This window comes from Schistocerca gregaria, chromosome 9 (genome assembly GCF_023897955.1).
Source record: "Schistocerca gregaria isolate iqSchGreg1 chromosome 9, iqSchGreg1.2, whole genome shotgun sequence".
NCBI lineage: Eukaryota > Metazoa > Arthropoda > Insecta > Orthoptera > Acrididae > Schistocerca > Schistocerca gregaria.
The window spans coordinates 184,257,275-184,280,232 of record NC_064928.1 but is presented as its reverse complement, the minus strand read 5'-3'; the positions used below and the strand labels follow the sequence as shown (position 1 = coordinate 184,280,232).

The following is a 22,958-nucleotide window of genomic DNA, read 5'->3' as shown; positions in this document are numbered from 1 at the left end:
ATTCACATACCAACAAGAGAGATGTGTAGGTTTTACTCAAAATTCGCCTCATTATGCCTCCCTGAAAGTTACAAATAAATTTCTGCTTTTGTTGCATTTTCAATGGAATTCTTTTTACGTACTAACCAAAGCACAGGTAACAGTAGACCTTTTTGAATGGTCACCATCCGAGTGACAGATGGATGGACTTCACTTAATATTTACGAGAAATATGTGTAGGCTTCGGTTTAGAACGGCACTTCCCCTCCAGCGCTCGGTACTTCCCCTAGAGCGCCAGCCCGCAACCCCCACCACTACCACTCTCCCCATGTGTGCCCCTCTGATTAGGCATCAATTGGCCACGTTATTCTTCGGGCACTCAACAATCTACGCCGACCGCCAATGTAGCCTACCGCCCACCTAATACCGCAACTGTTTGAGCCAGACGCCACAGGGGAACCTCCTCCGAAGATTACTCAGACAGTGTCTTCACAATTTAAGGACTTGCACTGCACTGCCGCCGGTCTGGGTGCTGACAGAGGAAACGATACATGATGGCTTTTTTTTGGTGGTGGTGGTAGTGGGGGGGGGGGGGGGAGGTGTTAGGGCGCAAAACATAAGCGCCCAGTATAGAACCATAGAATGCTGGGACCGCAATGGTAAAAAACCGTTTCAAGGTCCCATTGTATGGAAGGAAGAAAAAACAAATATAAAGAGAACAGTATGTTACGAAAGAGTATCTAAAAGACGTCTACAAGACACTGGAGTCACCAGGTAGAAATCAAATCTCTTTTGTCATATTACTGCTTCAACATAAAACGCAAGCCACAGCCCACACGTCATGCGCTAAAGCAGGCGGCTGCTCGACCTTGAGACTTAAGTTGCTAAAATAGGGGCAGAGGATCAGGAAGTGTCTGAGTGTTAATGGATGGCTACAGAGAGGACAGCTGGGTGCAGGGTCGCCACCTAAGAAGTGGCGGTGACTAAAGCAGCAGAGCCCTATTCGCAGCTGGCTGGAGTGGCCGTGCGGTTCTAGGCGCTACAGTCTGGAACCGCGCGACAGCTACGGTCGCAGGTTCGAATCCTGCCTTGGGCATGGATGTGTGTGATGTCCTTAGGTTAGTTAGGTTTAAGTAGTTCTAAGTCCTAGGGGACTGATGACCTCAAGTTAAGTGCCGTAGTGCTCAGAGCCATTTGAACCATTTGAACCCTATTCGCAACTGACATTACTTCCTTATGGCGAGGCCGCTGGGAGGAAGTCGACCAGGCCGTTGGGAGAGGTTTGACCTGTCTGTTCCCATGAAGGGAGCACCAATGGTCCTGCGAAAGTGACGTTATACGCCGATAGAGAAAAGTACGAGTGTCTTGCGAGAGAACAGAGTAAGAGGCGGGCCGACTGAGATGGACTGCGGCCTTGGCTGCAGCATCAGCAGCGTCATTCCCAGACACACCAACATGGCCAGGAACCCACATGAACATTACTTGGGCTCCCCCATCTGGGAACAAATGGAGGCAGTCCTGGATCCATCGAACGATTGGGTGGATTGAATCTGGATCATCCAGACTCTGAGGGGCACTGAGGGAGTCAGAGCAGACCACACAGCGAGTGAGCTGGTGCCTGCGGACATAGCAAACAGCCCGATAGAGGGCAAAAAGCTCTGCAGTAAAAATTGTACACTGGTCAAGAAGCCTGTATTTAAACTTATCATCCCCGACGACACAAGCACAGCCAACACTTTGGGCGGACTTGGAACCATCAGTGTACAAACATTTGCTATCAGCAAGTTGAGAGCGAAGTTCAAGAAATTTGCAGCGATAGGTCAGCTCGGGAGTCGAATCCTGCGGAAACGAGCTGAGGTCAAAATGAACACAAACCTGTGCCCGAAGTCAAGGTGGTGAAGGGCTATCCCCTATTAGGATAGTGGCAGGAAGTGTGAACTGCAGCTGCCGAAGCTGGTGACGAAAGCGGACGCCGAGAGGCCGCAGAGAAGAAACGTACATCTCGTATTGGCGGTCAAGAATGTCATCAAAAGAGGGTCAGAGGTTGGGTGGTCTCGCATTGAAGAGAGCCGCCACGCACACCTACTTAGTAGGATGTCGCGCCGGTTTGACAGTGGTAATTCACTGGCCTCTGCGTAGAGATTCAACTGGGCTAGTACGGAAGGCACCAGTGACGAGACGGATCCGCAAATGGTGTATTGTACTCTACAGGCCATTAAAATTGCTACACCAAGAAGAAATGAAGATTCGTTGGCAAATATGTTATACTAGAACTGACATGAGATTACATTTTCACGCAATTTGGGTGCATAGATCCTCAGAAATCAGTATCAAGAACGGCCTTAATACGCCTGGGTATTGAGTCAAACAGAGCTTGGATGGCGTGTACATGTACAGCTACCCATGCAGCTTCAACACGATACCACAGTTCATCAAGAGTAGTGACTGGCGTATTGTGACGAGCCAGTTGCTCGGTCACCATTGACCAGACGTCTTCAATTGGTGAGAGATCTGGAGAATGTGCTGGCCAAGGCAGCAGTCGAACATTTTCTGTATCCAGAAAGGCCCGTACAAGAACTGCAACATGCGGTAGTGTATTATCCTGCTGAAATGTGGGGTTTCGCAGACATCGAATGAAGGGTAGAGGCACGGCTCGTAACACATCTGAAATGTAACGTCCACTGTTCAAAGTGCGGTCAATGCGAAAAAGAGGTGACCGAGACGTGTAACCAATGGCACCCCATACCATCACGCCGTGTGATACGCCAGTATGGCGATGACGAATACGCGCTTCCAATGTGCGTTCACCGCGATGTAGCCAAATACGGATGCGACCATCATGATGCTGTAAACAGTCCGAAAAAAGGACATTTTACCATTCGTGCACGCAGGTTCGTCGTTGAGAACACCATTACAGGCGCTCCTGTCTGTGATGCAGCGTCAAGGGTAACTGCAGCCGTGGTTTCCGAGCTGATAGTCCATGCTGCTGCAAACGTCGGCGAACTGTTCGTGCAGATGGTGTTGTCCTGCAAACGTCCCGATCTGTTGACGTAGGGATCGAGACGTGGCTGCACGATCCGTCACAGCCATACGGATAAGATGCCTGTCATCTCGACTACTAGTGATACGAGGCCATTGGGACCCAGCACGACGTTCCGTATTACCCTCCTGAACCCACCGATTCCATATCCTGCTAACAGTCATTGTGTCCCGACCAACGCGAGCAGCAATGTCGCGAAACGATAAACCGCAATCGCGATAGGCTACAATCCGACCTTTATCAAAGTCGGAAACGTGATGGTACGCATTTCTCCCCCTTACACGAGGCATCACAACAACGTTTCACCAGGCAACGCCGGTCAGCTGCTGTTTGTGTATGAGAAACAGGTTGGAAACTTTCCTCATGTCAGCACGTTGTAGGTGTCGGCACCCGCATCTACCTTGTGTGAATGCTCGGAAAAGCTGATCATTCGCATATGAGAGCATCTTCTTCCTGTCGGTTAAATTTCGCGTCTGTAGCACGTCATCTTCGTGGTGTAGCAATTTTAATGGCCAGTAGTGTATTTAGACGGCGTAAGATTGACGGCCGGCAGAGAAGCAGACAATGAATCCATAGTCCAAGTTGGAGCGGACAAGAGATGGATAGAGGCGGAGGAGGAGAGTCCGGTCAGCTCCCCAAGAACTACCACTCAATACACGAAAGACATTGAGGGACCGGGTGCAGCGTGAAGCCAGGTGGGACACGTGGGAAGACCAACTGAGTTTCCTATCTAATGTTAGCCCTAGAAACTTCGTTGCAGCCACGAACGGGAGAGCATTTTGGCCCAGTCGCAAGGACGGTGGAAGAAACGCTTTGCACCGTTAGAAGTTGACGCATACGGATTTGGTAACAGAAAAGCGGAAACCATTCGTGACACTCCACGAATAGAGACAGTCCAGACAACGCTCAAGGCAGCGTTGCAGGAGACACGTCCACTGGGAGCTGCAATAAATAGCAAAGTGGTCCGATGTTCAGCAAAGTCCGCCAGTAGCACACAATACTGTCACGAGCACTTTCCTAGAAGATTGGGTCTGAATTTTTTTCATATCGGAAACCAGCATGTTTCCACTCCATAGAGGCCTGCTCGGTTTCAGGCGTGTAGTAACGATTCCTTTCACAAAGCCATAACGTGTTAAATTATCCGAGCCTATTATCATTCGCTGGCCCTCCTGGCTGTCTGTCAGGTAATTGGGCATCCAACGAACACAAACTTTACGAAATTTCAGTGCGTCGTGAACAGTATGGTACACCGCCCCGTAGGAAATGCTAAATTGCTGCGATAGGTTCGCAGTTGCACTCACCGGTCCTTAAAATAACTGCCTCAATGGCTCCGACAATCTGAAGGGTTGCAGCTGTTACCGGCCTCTCGGAGCGTGGCGAATCACTGAGGTTCACACGGTCCTCTAGGCAGGATGCACACCTTCTGAAGACATTGCTACGGTCCATACAGACGTTCCCGTACACGCCACGCATGTCGCTGTGAATTTCACTTGGTTTATGACCTCTGACCCACAAATATCGAACTACACTTCACTGCTCTTCACAAGTTGAACGACAGTAATATACGCGTCATGTTTGTTTCGTAGTTCAGGCTTCTCTCGCTGGAACTGCAATTAGAAACAAAAATATCCTCTGCACTGTAAACTTCAAACTATATCGTTGTGGAATTTCAACATTGCAGCTGAAACACCAAGGAACACAAAATTGTTGTGCGTTACTTTTCCATCCTCCCTCCTATCATGTAATCGGAAGAGAGAGGTTTATTTAAAGTAGAGCACTAGCTCCAGTAAAGATTCAAAAATTCACTACAAGCACCGCCGCCAAATTCTTCAGCGTGTCATCGAAATTATGAAACTATGTTCCATGAAAAAATTGCAAGTTCCACGAAAATTGACGGACAGCTTGGGGCATTTGGACATATATCACCAGCAGGAAGGTAGGTACCGCTTATATGAAAATTAAGGGGCCTCTGGAGAACACAGAACCACCTGCATGAACATAAATTCTTCTAATAGGCAGGCTGCTGTGACCGAGCGGTTCTAGGCGCTTCAGTCCGGAACTGAGGTGCTGCTACGGTGGCAGGGTCGAATCCTGCCTCGGGCATGGATGTGTGTGATGTCAGGTTAGTTAGATTTAAGTAGTTCTAAGTCTAGGGGACCGATGACCTCAAATGTTAACTCCCATAGTGCTTAGAGCCATTTCGACCATTTTTTGCTCAAATGGAAAACCAGTCCCAAGCAAAGAACGGGAAGGTGGAACAAGTATGTAGAGGGACTATACAAGGGAGATTTTGCTGAAGGCAATATTATAGAAATGGAAGAGGACTTACATGTAGATGAGCTGGGAGATATGATAATGCGACAAGAATTTGGCAGAGTACTGAAAGCCCTAAATCGAAACCACACCCTCTGAGTAAACGAAATCCCGTTAAAATTACTGATAGACCTCGGAGAGCCAGTCATGACAAAACACTTCCATCTGATGAGAAGGATGTATGATACAGACGAAATACCTTCAGACTTCAAGAAGAATGTAAATTCCAAAGAAAGCTGGTGCTGGCAAGGGGTGAATATTACCGAACTAGCAGTTCGTTATGATTGCAAAATACTAACACGAATTATTTACTGAAGAATGGAATACGCGGCAGAAGGCAACGTCAGTGAAGATCAGTTTGGATCGTACAGAAATATAGTAACATGCGAGGCAATACTGACCTTACCACTTATGTTAGAATACAGGGCAAAGAAAGTCAAATCTACCTTTATAGCATTTGTAGACATACACTCCTGGAAATCGAAATAAGAACACCGTGAATTCATTGTCCCAGGAAGGGGAAACTTTATTGACACATTCCTGGGGTCAGATACATCACATGATCACACTGACAGAACCACAGGCACATAGACACAGGCAACAGAGCATGCACAATGTCGGCACTAGTAAAGTGTATATCCACCTTTCGCAGCAATGCAGGCTGCTATTCTCCCATGGAGACGATCGTAGAGATGCTGGATGTAGTCCTGTGGAACGGCTTGCCATGCCATTTCCACCTGGCGCCTCAGTTGGACCAGCGTTCGTGCTGGACGTGCAGACCGCGTGAGACGACGCTTCATCCAGTCCCAAACATGCTCAATGGGGGACAGATCCGGAGATCTTGCTGGCCAGGGTAGTTGACTTACACCTTCTAGAGCACGTTGGGTGGCACGGATACATGCGGACGTGCATTGTCCTGTTGGAACAGCAAGTTCCCTTGCCGGTCTAGGAATGGTAGAACGATGGGTTCGATGATGGTTTGGATGTACCGTGCACTATTCAGTTTCCCCTCGACGATCACCAGAGGTGTACGGCCAGTGTAGGAGATCGCTCCCCACACCATGATGCCGGGTGTTGGCCCTGTGTGCCTCGGTCGTATGCAGTCCTGATTGTGGGGCTCACCTGCACGGCGCCAAACACGCATACGACCATCATTGGCACCAAGGCAGAAGCGACTCTCATCGCTGAAGACGACACGTCTCCATTCGTCCCTCCATTCACGCCTTTCGCGACACCACTGGAGGCGGGCTGCACGATGTTGGGGCGTGAGCGGAAGACGGCCTAACGGTGTGCGGGACCGTAGCCCAGCTTCATGGAGACGGTTGCGAATGGTCCTCGCCGATACCCCAGGAGCAACAGTGTCCCTAATTTGCTGGGAAGTGGCGGTGCGGTCCCCTACGGCACTGCGTAGGATCCTACGGTCTTGGCGTGCATCCGTGCGTCGCTGCGGTCCGGTCCCAGGTCGACGGGCACGTGCACCTTCCGCCGTCCTCTGGCGACAACATCGATGTACTGTGGAGGCCTCACGCCCCACGTGTTGAGCAATTCGGCGGTACGTCCACCCGGCCTCCCGCATGCCCACTATACGCCCTCGCTCAAAGTCCGTCAACTGCACATACGGTTCACGTCCACGCTGTCGCGGCATGCTACCAATGTTAAAGACTGCGATGGAGCTCCGTATGCCACGGTAAACTGGCTGACACTGACGGTGGCGGTGCACAAATGCTGCGCAGCTAGCGCCATTCGACGGCCAACACCGCGGTTCCTGGTGTGTCCGCTGTGCCGTGCGTGTGATCATTGCTTGTACAGCCCTCTCGCAGTGTCCGGAGCAAGTATGGTGGGTCTGACACACCGGTGTCAATGTGTTCTTTTTTCCATTTCCAGGAGTGTAGATAAAGCTTTTGACAATGTTGGCTGCAATATTCTTTTTGAAATTCTAAGCGTAGCAAGGGTAAAATACATGGAGCGAAAGACTATTTACAACTTGCACAGAAACAAGACGATAGTTATGTGTCGAGAGAGGTATGAAAGGAAAGCAGTGGTTGAGAATGGGTGCTACTGAAGATGTACATAGGACAAGCAATAAAGGAATCCAAAGAAAAATTTGTAGTAGGAACTGAAGTCCAGCGAGAAGAAATAAAAACTTTGATGTTCACCAGTGACACTGTAATTCTGTCAGAGACAGCAAACGAGTTGGAAGAGCAGTTGAACAGAATGGACAGTGTCTTGAAAGGATTATGTAAACTGAACATCAACAAAAGGAAATCGAGGATTATGGAGTGCAGCTGAATTAAATCAGATCATGATGATGGAATTAGATTAGGAAATGAGACACTTAAAGTGGTAGATGAGTTTCGCTATTTGGGCCGCAGAATAAGTCGTGATGGACAAAGCAGAGTGGATATAAAATGTAGAGTGGCAATTGCAAGAAAAGCGTTTCTGAACAACACAAAGTTGTTAACATCGAGTATAGATTCAGTGTTAGGAAGTCTTTTCGGGAAGTATTTGTAGGGATTGTAGCCATACATGGAAGTGAAACAAGGAAGATAAAGTTTAGGCAGTAAGGCAATAGAAGCTTTAGAACTGTGGTGCTACAGAAGAATGCTGAGGATTAGATGGGCAGATCACGTAACTAACGCGGAGGTACCGAAATAAATTGGGGAGATAAGAAATTTGTGACACAGTCGACTCGAAGGAAGAATTGGTTGATAGGAGACCTTCTGAGACATCAAGGTATCACCAATTTAGCGCTTGAGAGAAATAGGGGCGGGCTGAAAAGCGTAGAGAGATACGAAGAGATGACTACTCTAAGCAGATTCAGAAGGATGTAGGTTGCAGTGGGTACTGGGAGATGAAGAAGCTTGCACAGGATAGAGTGGCATGGAGAGCTGCATCAAACCAGTCTCAGGACTGAAGACCACTACGACTACAACAGACAAGACAATTGTGAATTAAAGTAGTATCTACATCTAAATCCATACTCTGCAAGCTACCTGACGGTGCGTGGCGGAGGGTACTTTGAGTACCTCTATCGCTACTAGTTTCTATTCCAGTCTCGTATTGTTCGTGGAAAGAAAGATTGTCGGTATGCCTCTGTGTGGGCTCTAATCTCTCTGATTTTATTCTCACGGTCTCTTCGCGAGATATACGTAGGAGGGAGCAACACACTGCTTGACTCCTCGGTGAAGGTATGTTCACGAAACTTGAACGAAAGCCCGTACCGAGCTACCGAGTGTCTCTCTTGCAGAGTCTTCCACTGGAGTTTATCTATCACCTCCGTAACGCTTTCGCGATTACTAAATGATCCTGTAGCGAAGCGCGCTGCTCTCAGTTGGATCTTCTCTTTCTCTTTTATCAGCCCTATCTGGTACAGATCCCACACTGGTGAGCAATATTCAAGCAGTGGGCGAACTAGTGTACTGTAACCTACTTCCTTCCTTCCTTCCTCAGACCATGTATACACAGCCTACAGCATTATGGAGCCACCACCAGCTTGCACAATGCCTTGTTCGCAACATGGGTCCATAGCTTCGTGGGGTCTGCGCCAAAACTCGAACCCTACCATCAGCTCTTTCCACCTGAAATCGGGACTCATCTGACCACGCCACGGTCCCCAGTCCTCTGGCGTCCAACCGACACGGTCACTAGGGCAGGAGAGGCGCAGCAGGCGGTACCGTGCTGTTAACGAAACTACTCGCGTAAGTTACTTGCTGCCATGGCCCATTAACGCCGAATTTCGCCTCACTGTCTACATCTACACCTACATCCATACTCCGCAAACCACTTGACGGTGTGTGGCGGAGGCTACCCTGAGCATCTCTATCGGTTCTCCCTTCTATTCCAGTCTCGTATTGTTCGTGGAAAGAAGGACTGTCGGTACGCTTCTGTGTGGGCTCTAATCTCTCTGATTTTATCCTCATGGTCTCTTCGCGAGATATACGTAGGAGGGAGCAATATACTGCTCGACTCTTCGGTGAAGGAATGTTCTCGCGACTTGAACAAAAGCCCGTACCGAGCTACTGAGCGTCTCTCCTGCAGAGTCTTTCACTGGAGTTTATCTATCATCTCCGTAACGCTTTCGCGATTACTAAATGATCCTGTAACGAAGCGCGCTGCTCTCCGTTGGATCTTCTCTCTCTCTTCTGTCAACCCTATCTGGTACGGATCCCACACTGGTGAGCAATATTCAAGCACTGGGCGAACAAGTGTACCGTAACCTACTTCCTTTCTTTTCGGATTGCATTTCCTTAGGATTCTTCCAATGACTCTTAGTCTGGCATCTGCTTTACCGACGATCAACTGTATGTGTCATTCCATTTTAAATCACTCCTAATGCCTACTCCCAGGTAATTTATGGATATATCTGCTTCCAGTTGCTGACCAGCAATATTGTAGCTAAATGATAAAGGATCTTTCTTTCTTGATGCACATTACACTTGTCTACATGTATGGCATTAGGCACTGACGGTCTTCCCTTTGCATTGGTGGGGTCATGTATTAGCAACACAAAACGTAGAGTCACGCACCAGCAGAAATGATGGTGTGGCACCGTTGCAGGTCGATCTGGGGTTGTTGGGTCGCATACTGCAAGCCTTTCTATTTGACGCCACTTCGACGACTTGCGTGCATTTGTGATGAAGATGCGCTCATATGATTACGACAATTTGAACACAAAGTTCCCGAGCGAACGCAATTTGCTACCCAGCCGGGAATCGAACCTGGAACCCTGTGATCTAGATTAGCGACAATAACCACATTTCTTTATTTTTTTGTTGAAACCTTACGACATCCTATTTAAAAAAATGAAACAAAGTCACAGTTACTCCAAAATTTTTTCCACCACTTAGAGAAAAGATTCATTGCAGTTGTGTTAGGTAGTTCGTGATTTTACCAGCATATAGACAGCTAGTGGGGGTCTGTGTGCCGTTAAAATGCTTTGTTTGAAGTATCACATAACACCAGCATCAGCTAGTACGAGGTGCAATCAAGTTCTAAGGCCTCCGATTTTTTTTCTCCGGACTGGAAAGAGATAGAAACATGCGCATTGTTTTAAAATGAGGCCGCGTTCATTGTCAATGGGTCCCAGAGATGGCAGCACCGTAAGACAGATGGAATTTTACCGCCAGCGGCGAGAATGAGAACTGTTTTAAATACTTAAAATGGCGACGTTTTCCTTACTTGAATAGCGTGCAATCATTCGTTTTCTGAATTTGCGTGGTGTGAAGCCAATTGAAATTCATTGACAGTTGAAGGATACATGTGGTGATGGAGTTATGGATGTGTCGAAATTGCGTTCGTGGGTGAGACAGTTTAATGAAGGTAGAACATCGTGTGACAACAAACCGAAACAACCTCGGGCTCGCACAAGCCGGTCTGACGACATGATCGAGAAAGTGGAGAGAATTGTTTTGGGGGATCGCCGAATGACTGTTAAACAGATCGCCTCCAGAGTTGGCATTTCTGTGGGTTCTGTGCACACAATCCTGCGTGACGACCTGAAAATGCGGAAAGTGTCGTCCAGGTGGGTGCCACGAATGCTGACAGACGACCACATGGCTGCCCGTGTGGCATGTTGCCAAGCAATGTTGACGCGCAACGACAGCATGAATGGGACTTTCTTTTCGTCGGTTGTGACAATGGATGAGCCGTGGATGGCATTTTTCAATCCAGAAACAAAACGACAGTCAGCTCAATTGAAGCACACAAATTCACCGCCACCAAAAAAATTTCGGGTATACGCCAGTGCTGAAAAAATGATGGTGTCCATGTTCTGGGACAGCGAGGGCGTAATCCTTACCCACTGCGTTCCAAAGGGCACTACGGTAGCAGGTGCATACTACGAAAATATTTTGAAGAAGAAATTCCTTCCTGCACTGCAACAAAAACGTCCGGGAAGGGCTGCGTGAGTGCTGTTTCACCGAGACAACGCACCCGCACATCGAGCTAACGTTACGCAACAGTTTCTTCGTGATAACAGCTCTGAACTGATTCCTCATGCTCCCTACTCACCTGACCTGGCTCCTAGTGTCTTTTGGCTTTTTCCAACAATGAAAGACACTCTCCGTGGCCGCACATTCACCAGCCGTGCTGCTATTGCCTCAGCGATTTTCCAGTGGTCAAAACAGACTCCTAAAGAAGCCTTCGCCGCTGCCATGGAATCATGGCATCAGCGTTGTGAAACATGTGTACGTCTGCAGGGCGATTACGTCGAGAGGTAACGCCAGTTTCATCGATTCCAGGTGGGTAGGTAATTAGAAAAAAAAAAATCGGAGGCCTTAGGACTTGAATACACCTCGTAGTATACTAGGGCGAGCAGTGTTTTTCTTGATAGTAGCTGTTTTCCTCCTGACGCACGTACGCAAAGTACACTGGTACACCTGCCTAATATTGTGTAGGGCCCCCACGAGCACGCAGAAGTGCGGCAGCACGCCGTGGCATGGACTCGACTAATGTCTGAAGTAGCGCTGGAGGGAACTGACACCACGAATCCTGCAGGGCTGTCCATAAATCCGTAAGAGGACGACGGGGTGGAGATGTCAACAGCACGTTGCTAGACATCCCAGATGTACTCAGTAATGGGTATGTCTGGGAAGTTTGGTGGCCAGTGGAGCAATTCTGGTCGTGTGAGGTGTAGCATTGTCCTGCTGGAAATTCCGAAGTCCATCGGAATGCACAATGGGCATGAATGGATGCACGTGATCTTACATACGTGTCACCTGTCAGAGTCGTATCTAGACGTATCAGGGGTCCCATATCACACCAGCTGCACACGCCCCACACCATTACACAGCGTCCACCAGGTTGACAGTCCCCTGCTGACATGCAAGGTCCATGGATTCGTGAGGTTGGCCCCACCCCCGTACACGTCCATCCACTCTTTACTATTTGAAACAAGACTGGTCCGACCAGGCAACATGTTTCCAATCATCAATAGTCCAATGTCGCTGTTGACCTGCCGAGGCGTAAAGCTTTGTGTCGTGCAGCCATCAACGGTAAACGAGTCGCCCTTCAGCTCTGAAAGCCCATATCGGTGATGTTTCGTTGAATGATTCGCAGGCTGACACTTGTTGATGGCTCAGCATTCAAATCTGCAGCAATTTACGGCCGGGCTGCACTTCTGTCACGTTGAAAGATTCTCTTCAGTGGTCGTTGGTCCCGTTCTTGCAGGATATTTTTCCGGCTGCACCGATATCGGAGATTTGATGTTTTAGCGGATTTCTGACATTCACGGTACACTAGTGAAACCGTCGTACGGGAAAACCAACTTCGTCGTTACCTCGGAGATGCTGTGTCCCATCGCTCGTGCGCCGACTATAAACCACGTTCAAACTCACTTAAATCTTGATAACCTGCCATTGTAGCAGCAGCAACCTATCTAACAACTGCACCAGGCACTCGCTGTCTTAAATAGGCGTTGCCGACCGCAGCGCCATATTCTGCCCGTTTACATATCTCTGTATTTGAATACGCACGCCTGCGCTTCAGTGTAACTACCGTACTTGTCGGTTTGAGTAGATCACTAGTCACAGTTCGTCGTCAGTATACTTTACACAAGCCGCCAGCAGTACTTGGTTCGTTCCCCTTCTGAGTGAATTCCTGAGTTTTGGTATTTTAAACATCATCTGTTTTTACACTACTAGCCATTAAAATTGCTGCGCCACGAAGATGACGTGCTACAGAGGCGAAATTTAACCGACAGGAATAAGATGCTGTGATATGCAAATGATTAGCTTTTCTGAGCATTCACACAAGGTTGGCGCCGGTGGCGACACCTACAACGTGCTGTCATGAGGAAACTTTCCAACCGATTTCTCATAACACAAACAGCAGTAGACCAGCGTTGCCTGGAAATCTCGCGTACAGACGTCACACAAGTGACACCAAATCACCTGATCACGTTCGAAGTCCGTGAGTTCCGCGGAGCGCCCCATTCTGCTCTTCAGAATGGTTCAAATAGCTCTGACCACTATGGGACTTAACATCTGTGGTCATCAGTCCCCTAGAACTTACAAGGGAACCTCCCCATCGCACCCCCCTCAGATTTAGTTATAAGTTGGCACAGTGGATAGGCCTTGAAAAACTAAATCCAGATCAATCGAGAAAACAGGAAGAAGTTGTGTGGAACTATGAAAAAATAAGCAAAATATACGAACTGAGTAGTCCATGCGCAACATAGGCAACATCAAGGTCAATATGAGCTCTAGAGCGCCGTGGTCCCTTGGTTAGCGTAAGCGGCTGCGGAACGAGAGGTCCTTGATTCAAGTCGTCCGCCGACTGAAAAGTTTAATTTTTTATTTTCAGACAATTATTATCTGTCCGTCCGTCCGATGTGACGTAACTGCGCCGTAGTATGAGGACGCTACACCTAAACAAACATCGAAACACACGGCGTCGGTCGCTTCAGCGCACGGAAGGGAGAGTATTCCTGCTGACGAGGCTCCCTGGCTGGCAGTTCACTGTTCGCTACTTTGGACGAGAGTGCATGAAATACGTGAGATATATTCCGTGGGCAATATGAATGCAGCAAATATAGCTAGCGACTTCAATAACAATCGCACAGTTTTGCGGTGCGGTCGCAAAACACAGACGCTAAAATTATTACAGTGAACAGAGACGTCAGTGAACGAACGGACAGATCATAACTTAACGAAAATAAAGAAAGTAAAATTTTCACTCGAGGGAAGACTCAAACCAAGGATCTCTACCTCCACAACGGCTCACCCTAAGCAAGGGACCACGGTGCTCCTAAGCTCTCATTGCCCTTAATGTTGCCCATCTTCAATATGGACTACTCAGTTTGTATACTTTGTTTACTTTTTTCATAGTTCCACACAACTTCCTCTTGTTTTCTCGATTGATCTGCGTTCAGTTTTTCAAGGCCTATCCACTGTGCCAACTTATAATTAAATCTGCGGGGGTGCGATGGGGAGGTTCCCTTGTTAGAACTACTTAAACTAAACCAACCTAAGGACATCACACACATCCATGCCCGAGGCAGGATTCGAACCTGCGACCGTAGCGGTCACGCGGGTACAGACTGAAGCGCCTAGAATCGCACGGACACACCGGCCGGCCATTCTGCTGTCTCACGATGTCTAATGACTACTGACGTCGTTGATATGGAGTGCCTGGCAGTAGGTGGCAGCACAATGCACCTAATATGAAAAACGTACGTTTGTCGGAGTCCGGATTCTTTTGATCACATAGTATACATATCAAACATTTACGACAGTATTCTGTGCTATTCACTGTAATCAGATTGCCGTACTACGTTTCTACTGTAGGAAAGTACGTCAATTGGCTCTGAGCACTATGGGACTTAACATATGAGGTCATCAGTCCCCTAGAACTTAGAACTACTTAAACCTAACTAACCTAAGGACATCACAAACATCCATGCCCGAGGCAAGATTCGAACCTGCGACCGTAGCGATCGCGCGGTTCCAGACTGTAGCGCTAGAACCGCTCGGTCACACCGGCCGGCACGTACCTTCAATTCTCTTTTATATGTTGTTGACATATCATCTAATTTAGGCCTAAAAATCTGAGGCGTTGCGTCTGAATTGAACTGTTTAAATTCGCAACAAGAAAGTCATTGCTGCATGTCTTGCTTCCGTCTTACTATACTCCTCACAATTAATATAGCAAAGGCATCTGCTGTCTCTGTACTTTTCCAACAATGTCATTTTAAGACGATCACCCTCGGAAACCATCTTGTTTGCCATTTCACTACTGTGCGAGGACATTTCCCGCGCACAAACAGCGAGATTTGAATACTCCATTAGTAGTGTAGCGCTTTACACAGTCACGCCGATTAAATATTTAGGCGTGACATTGCAGAGCGATATGGAGTGGGACAAGCATGTAATGGCAGTTGTGGGGAAGGCGGATAGTCGCCTTCGGTTCGTTGGTAGAATTTTGGGAAGATGTGGTTCATCTGTAAAGGAGACAGCTTATAAAACACTAATACGACCTATTCTTGAGTACTGCTCTAGCGTTTGGGATCCCTATCAGGTCGGATTGAGGGAGGATATAGAAGCAATTCAGAGGCGCGCTGCTAGATTTGTTACTGGTAGGTTTGATCATCATGCGAGCGTTACGAAAATGTTCCGAGAACTCGGGTGGGAGTGTTTAGAGGAAAGGAGGCGTTCTATTCGTGAATCGCTACTGAGGAAATTTGGAAAAGCAGCATTTGTGGCTGACTGCAGTACAATTTTACTGCCGCCAACTTACATTTCGCGGAAAGACTATAAAGATAAGGGAGATTAGGGCTCGTACAGAGGCATATAGGCAGTCATTTTTCTCTCGTTCTTTTGGGAGTGGAACAGGGAGAGAAGATGCTAATTGTGGAACGAGGTACCCTCCGCCACGCACCATATGGTGGATTGCGGAGTATGTATGTAGATGTAGATGAACGTCAGCCAGGAAGTTGGTACGCTGAAATGGTGGTGTGGGTAAGGTGAAGTAGTGGAGATGAGGGTCAGCTGTCAGATAGCCATACCCAACCAACCGACCGATGTGAAAAGTTGGTCGGTCGGTTGGCCAAGAGCGCTGCACACGTCCAATTTGTTGATCGCTCAGCCGCTCGGTTGACAGTTGCGTGTGTGGGGCCCTTAAAGTAGAAGTAGATGTGGATGTGGATGTGGATGCAGCAGCAGGTGCGGCGGACAATGGGGGCAGGAAGCGGCGCGCCGTCTGCGCATGCGTGCGGCCCGGGTTTACGTCTGGCACCGAGTGTTTAGGGAGCGCTAATGACGGCCGCGGTCGGCGATAATAAACACCGCAGCCGGGGCGCTGTTTGAAACGCTCTCCAGCGCCCGGCGCACACGGGGGGCCCAGTTTACGCCCGAGTGTGTTTACAGCGCGCGCCGAGATGATATTTTTCACTTTAATGAGGTGCTATTCGAATCATAAATCTGGCGCGACGGCGCACAGCCCCTGCTGCCGTGTGATGCGCTCCTTCTGGAAATAGATTCCAGGCCTCGGAAAACAATCGCCTCTTCTCTCCCCATCCCTCCCCCTCCCGGCAAAGAGTGTTGGTTTACGCCTTGCGGCTTCCGAGCCGGGAGGGTCGGCCAGAGGCAATTAAACACGAAATATTTGTTCGGCGCGCCGGCCGCGGGCCATATTGTGTTACTGCCGGAGCTGGCCCGCACTACGTACACACACACACACACACACACACACACACACACACACACCTGCGTCATTTCCGCCGGCCGACTCAAAACACTAGCAGCTAGCGGACACGACTCGCGCCTATGTGCTTCTCGATTTCGCAGGGAGAGAAGCAAACAGACCGAAAGTACGAGGGCCGCCTTGTAAGTTTATAGGGGAGTCTGTGTCATACCTGAACAGTTTACCTAGGAACACATGATGTTTCCTGCTCGGTGTTTCAATCTACTTACCGATTTTAGAATCGCATGAAAGACTCCACACTAGAGAGCGCCTTAGCAGTGTTCCAGCATTTCCTACTACCCGACAGGAAGAAGATGCTGTGATATGCAGATGGTGATCTTTTCAGAGCACTGACACAGAGTTGGCGCCGGTGGCGACACCTAAGAACGTGCTGAAATGAGGAACGTTTCCAACCGATTTCTCGTACACAAACAGCTGTTGACCGGCGTTGCCTGGTGAAACGTTGTTGTGATGCTTCGGGTAAGGAGGAGAAATGCGTACCATCACGTTTCCGACTTCAATAAAGGTCGGATTGTACCTATCGCGATTGCGGTTTATCGTATCGCGATATTGCTGCTCGCGTTGGTCGAGATCCAATGACTGTTACCAGAATATGGAATCGGTGGGCTCAGGAGGGTAATACGGAACGCCGTGCTGGATCCCAACGGCCTCGTATCACTAGCAGTCGAGATGACAGGCATCTTATTCGCATGGCTGTAACGGATCGTGCAGACATTCCTGGTCAACAGATGGGGACGCTTGCAAAGCGACCACCATCTGCACGAACAGTTCGACGACGTTTGCAGAAGCATGGACTATTAGCTCGGAGACCATGGCTGCAGTTACCCTTGACGCTGCATCACAGACAGGAGTACCTGCGATGGTGTACTCGACGACGAACCTGGGTGCACGAATGGCAAAACGTCATTTTTCGGATGAATCCAGGTTCTGTTTACAGCATCAAGATGGTGATGGTCGCATCCACGTTTGGCGAAATCGCGGTGAACGCAAATTGGAAACTTGTATTTGCCATCGCCATAGTGGCGTATCACCCGGCGTGATGTTATGGGGTGCAATTCGCTACACTTCTCGGTCACCTCTTGTTCGCACTGACGGCACTTTGAACAGTGAACGTTACATTTAAGATGTGTTACGACCGGTGACTTTACCCTTCATTCGATCCCTGCGAAACCCTACATTTCAGCAGGATAACGCACGCCCGCATGTTGCAGGTCCTGTACGGGCCTGTCTGGATACAGAAAATGTTCGACTGCTGCCATGGCCAGCACCTTCTCCAGATCTCTCACTAATTGAAAATGTCTGGTCAATGGTGGCCGAGCAACTGGCTCGTCACAATACGCCAGTCACTACTCTTGGTGAACTGTGGTATCGTGTTGAAGCTGCATGGGCAGCTGTACCTGTACACGCCATCCAAGCTCTGTTTGACTCAATGCCCAGGCGTATCAAGGCCGTAATTGTTCTGGGTACTGATTTCTCAGGATCTATGCACCCAAATTGCGTGAAAATATAATCACATGTCAGTTCTACTTTAATCCATTTGTCCAATGAATTCCCGTTTATCATCTTATTTTCTTCTTGATGTAGCAATTTTAATGGCCAGTAGTGTATTAACAGTTCTACTTATTTAATCACTGGATAGTACATTAAAGCTATCTTGAGAATATCGTCAATTCTTCACTTTTTGGTAACAGTCTCTATATTTTTAAAACTGGTACATATCTTGTAGACTATAACATTATACTGTATCAGTCATGCACCATCTTGTATTTGGGAATGGAGTAAAGTTTTCTGTCGTGGAACACGTGATATTTGGAAATGAAGCTTATTTTCTTTAACGTTTTAACAATCTTCCCCGTCTCGAAAATGGTGCCAATTGCTTCTGCACTGAGGTGGCAAAAGTCATGTGATAGCGATATGCTGACACACAGACGGCAGCAGCATCGCGTGCACAAGGTATAAAATAGAAGTGCATTGACAGAGCTGTCATTTGTCCTCATGTGACCAAAGTGGAAAAAGTTTTCGATGAAATTATGGCCGCCCGACTGGAATTAACAGACTTTGGACACGGAATGGTAGTTTGAGCTAGACGCATGGGGCATCCCATTTCCAAAATATTTAGGAAGTTCACTATTCCAAGGTCCACAGTGTCAAGAGTATGGTGAAAGTACCAAATTTCTGGCATTACCCCTCAAGGCGGGCAACGATGTGGCCGATGGCCTTCACTTAAAGATCGAGAGCATCGTCGTTTGCATAGAGATGTCAGTGCTAACAGACATGCAACACTGCGTCAAATAACCGCAGAAGTAGCGTGGAACGTACAGATTTCTTTGACAAGTTCTTTTATATGGTGCTAAAAGGGCTAGTACACTGTCGTCATATTTTTCGCCAAATTTCAAGATGGTGTGCAACAATAACTTGTTATTAGGCGAGGCAGTTGCTTGTGCCACAATTAGACTCTGTGTGTATTTGGAAGAAAAAAAGGAAACGTACTTGGGTGAAGTCATAGATTTCACGTAGTGATAATAAAAGTAGTCAGCAAAATTTGTCACGAGAGCTGCACGTGGAGGACCCCAAGTGTTGCGTAAATTACTTACTAGTTGATGACAGTTGATTTCATTATTTGTTCAGGAAAGTGGATTCTCGTATTACAAAACAGAATACACACTTGAGAAACGGTATATGTACAGAAATCAGGCAACTGTGACATTATGATTTCTGGATACAGGAGAGAGATACTCCAGTTTCTAACCAAAATAAATCCAGACACGCGTGAATCGATTTACATAGCAAAACAATGAAGTGGGAATATCTAAAGGTAAATATATGTTTAGTACAGTATATGGACAATAAAAACTATTTCTTTTGCATAATTCTATTAACAGAATTACTGCGACAACAACAACAAAATTAATAAAAAGTACGAAACAGATGAAACGCTTTTAAACTTGTGGCATCCAGAGTTGAAGAATAGGCAAAGTGGCATCGAAAGCTAAGAATTTTTTATTATTATTTTAGAGTGTTAAGCGTCTATTACGGCTTACTGAAAAGCTGCCTGGATGTTTCTGCATCTAGAGATGGATGTCTGTAGCTGTGATTGTGGCCAGCTATTCCACTTGCCCATCCGCGCACGATTAATAACATGCATTGAGCTCCTTGCTCACCCCCCACCCAGTCATAACAAGGTTGTTAAAAGGTCGGGGGTGGGGGTGGGAGGGGGCGTGGGGGGAGGGGAACACACCAACTTTGAAGCCATGTTTACAAACACACTACAGAGGCGCCCAATAGCTGTAGCGTTGCCAGCGCTCCAAGCGGTTACATTTCGCACTGCAGTGAACAGAAGACGAACGACTCTACGGCGAGGCCCTAGATCTGATCATATTTCTTTGACGAAAGACGAGATTTGATAAAGTTCCCTATCACACTATAATATTTATTTGACGTAAATACTTGAATTAACGACAAAGACATGTGATTGATACTGGTGTGAGGAAAGTGCGGCGAAATTTAGCGTTAATGGGAGCAGACGACCGAAGCGAGGATCTTTGGTAACGACACGGAATCGCGTCTGCTGAGCTTGTGACGACATCGTTTGGACCTTAGACGACTGGAAAACCATGGTGTGGGCGGATGACTCCCGACTGGAGATGGTAAGAGCTGATGGTAGGGTTCGACTTCGGCGCAGTCCCCACGGAACCATTGATCCAAGTTGCCAACAAGCTGGTGACGGCTCCTTAATGATGTGGGATGCGTTTACATGGAATGAACAGGTCCTCCGATCCAAATGAAGCGATCATGTGCTGGAAATGTTTACATTCGGCTATTTGGAGACCATTTGCAGCTATTCATGGACATCATGTCCCCAGACAACTATGTCGTGTCAGTGGGCCATAATTGTTCTACATCTACATCGTTACTCTGCAATTCACCCTTAGTGCCTGGCAGAGGGTTCAACGAATCATTTTTGTACTACATCTCTACCATTCCCCTCTCGAACGCCGCGTGGGAAAAAGGAACACCTAAATCTTTCCGTTCGAGCTCTAATTTCTCTGGTTTTATTACGATGATCATTTCTCCCCACGTAGGTTGGTGCCAACAAAAAATTTAAGCAATCGGAAGAGAAAGTTGGTGATTGAAATTTCGTAAATAGATCTCACTGCAAAGAAAACCGCCTTTGTTTCAGTGACTGCTACCCCAACTCACGTCATCACATCAGCGACACTCTGACCCCTATTGCGCGATAACAGAAAACGAGCTGCCCTTCTTTGCACTTTTTAGATGTCCTCCGTCAATCCTACCTGGTAAGGATCCCACATGGCGCAGAAATATTTCAGCAGAGAACGGACAAGTGTGTTGTAGGCCGTCTCTTTAGCGGGTTTGTCGCATCTTCTAAGTGTTCTGTCAACAAAGCGCAGTCTTTGTTTTCCCTTCCCAACAATACTGTGTATATGGTCTTTCCAATTTAAATTACTCGTGATTATAATTCCTGGGCATTTAGTCGAATTGAAAGCCCTTACGTTTGTGCGATTTATCGTATACCAAAAATTTAGCAGATTTCTTTTAGTACCCATGTGGATGACCTCGCACTTTTTTGTTTAGTGCCAATTGCCACTTTTCGCAACATACAGTAATTCTGTCTAGATCATTTTGTAATTGGAATTGATCGTCTGTTGATTTTACTAGACGGTAAATTACAGCGTCATCTGTAAACAATCTAAGGGGGCTGCTCAGATTATCGCCTAGATACATATATGTAAATCAGGAACAGCAGACGGCCTATGACACTACCTTGCGGAACGCCAGATATCACTTCTGTTCTACTCGATGTTTCACCGTCTATCACTACGAACTGTGACCTCTCTGAGAGGAAATCACGAGTCCAGTCACACATGCACACAATTTGAGTAATAGTCGCTTTTGAGGAACGGTATCGAAAGTCTTCTGGAAATCTAGGAATATAGAATCGATCTGAGATCCCTTGACGACTTCACTCATTACTTCATGGAATTAGTTTAAAGAAGATTGTGAATAATTCGAGTGAATGATTCAGCCACCCAGATCAACCGACGTGGATCCCATCAAAAATTTATGGGACACAGTCGAGAGGTCAGTTGGTGCGGAGAATCATGCACCAGCTGCACGATGAAAAGTATTTAAACCGACAAACTCTGGGAGGTTGTAGGGGACATCGAAACAAATATTTTTCCCTAATGTCATTTTTTCGTATGAAACCTACAATTGTAGGCAACTGTTGTCAACCAGTGTAGAAGTGCCTTGTCTCTGTTTACTAATGGAGCGATACACCTGGAGTGAGTGTACACTGGTATATGGTTGGTGCGTGCTACGTAGCGCACCACAACGGATAAGCTGTACAGCGGGTTTATCAACAACAATATCCTAATCGCCGTATGCTGCATCATACGACCTTTGCTGTTGTGTACCAGCGTCTGAGTGTGTCATTTAGCAGATTACCTGGACAGGGACGCCGTCGCACGGCAAGAACACTGCAATTTGAGGAAGCTGTCCTGCAGCATGTGGAGCGAGATCCTTTAGTCAGCACTCGTCCAATTGCACGCAACATGGGGATGAATCAGACGAATGTAAGAACAGTCCTTCGAGAGCAATTGTTACGTCCGTTTCACTTACAGCGCATCCACAACCTGGAACCAGTTGATAATCCACCCAGAGCACAGTTTTCGCAGTGGTACCTGGAACAGTGTGAAATGCATCCTACATTCCCATCCTCTGTGTTGTTTACCGATGAAGCAACGTTCGGGCGTGATGGAGTCTTCAAAATGCGCAATTCGGATGTTTGGAGTGAGGATAACCCACATGCCACAGTTACTAGCGCTCATCAAGTGCGGTTCTTCATTAATGTGTGGGTCGGTGTTGTTGGGGACTGTTTAATTGGGCCGTATCTGCTACCTAGGCCATTAAATGGCAGGCACTATTGCAATTTTCTCGCCAGAGCATTCCCAGAATTGTTGGAAGACGTCCCGCTCCCTTCTAGACGATGCATGTGGTTCCAACATGACGGGGCGCCGACACATTTCAGTCGTCGTGTGCGTCGATTACAGGACCGACGGTTCCCACAAACGTGGATTGGCAGAGGTGGTCCTGTACAGTGGCCTGCTCCATCCCCAGATTTGTCCCCTCTGGACTTTTTTGTGCGGGAAGAGATGCGCAACCTTGTTTACGCAAGTCCTGTCGCATCAGAAGGGGATCTGGTTGCCCGGATAGTAGCAGCAGCAGGAACAATTCAGGATACTCCTGGGGTTTTTGCCCGTGTCAGACAGAACATGATCCGACGGTGTAACATTTGTTTACGTGTCAATGGAGGCATTTTTGAAAATCTACTGTAATTGAAATTGGGTTGTGTTAATGTGTTGTCTCTTGGTCATAAAAAATGGAAAAGTGTTTGTTGGTTTAA

The 22,958-nt window shown here is 47.5% G+C and overlaps 1 protein-coding gene across 1 annotated transcript in view; it reads right to left on the bottom strand.

The window, feature by feature from the left end:
• LOC126291768 (homeobox protein H2.0-like) overlaps positions 1-22,958 on the bottom strand; it is a 350,668-nt gene that overhangs the window by 171,587 nt on the left and 156,123 nt on the right. The window lies entirely within an intron of this gene.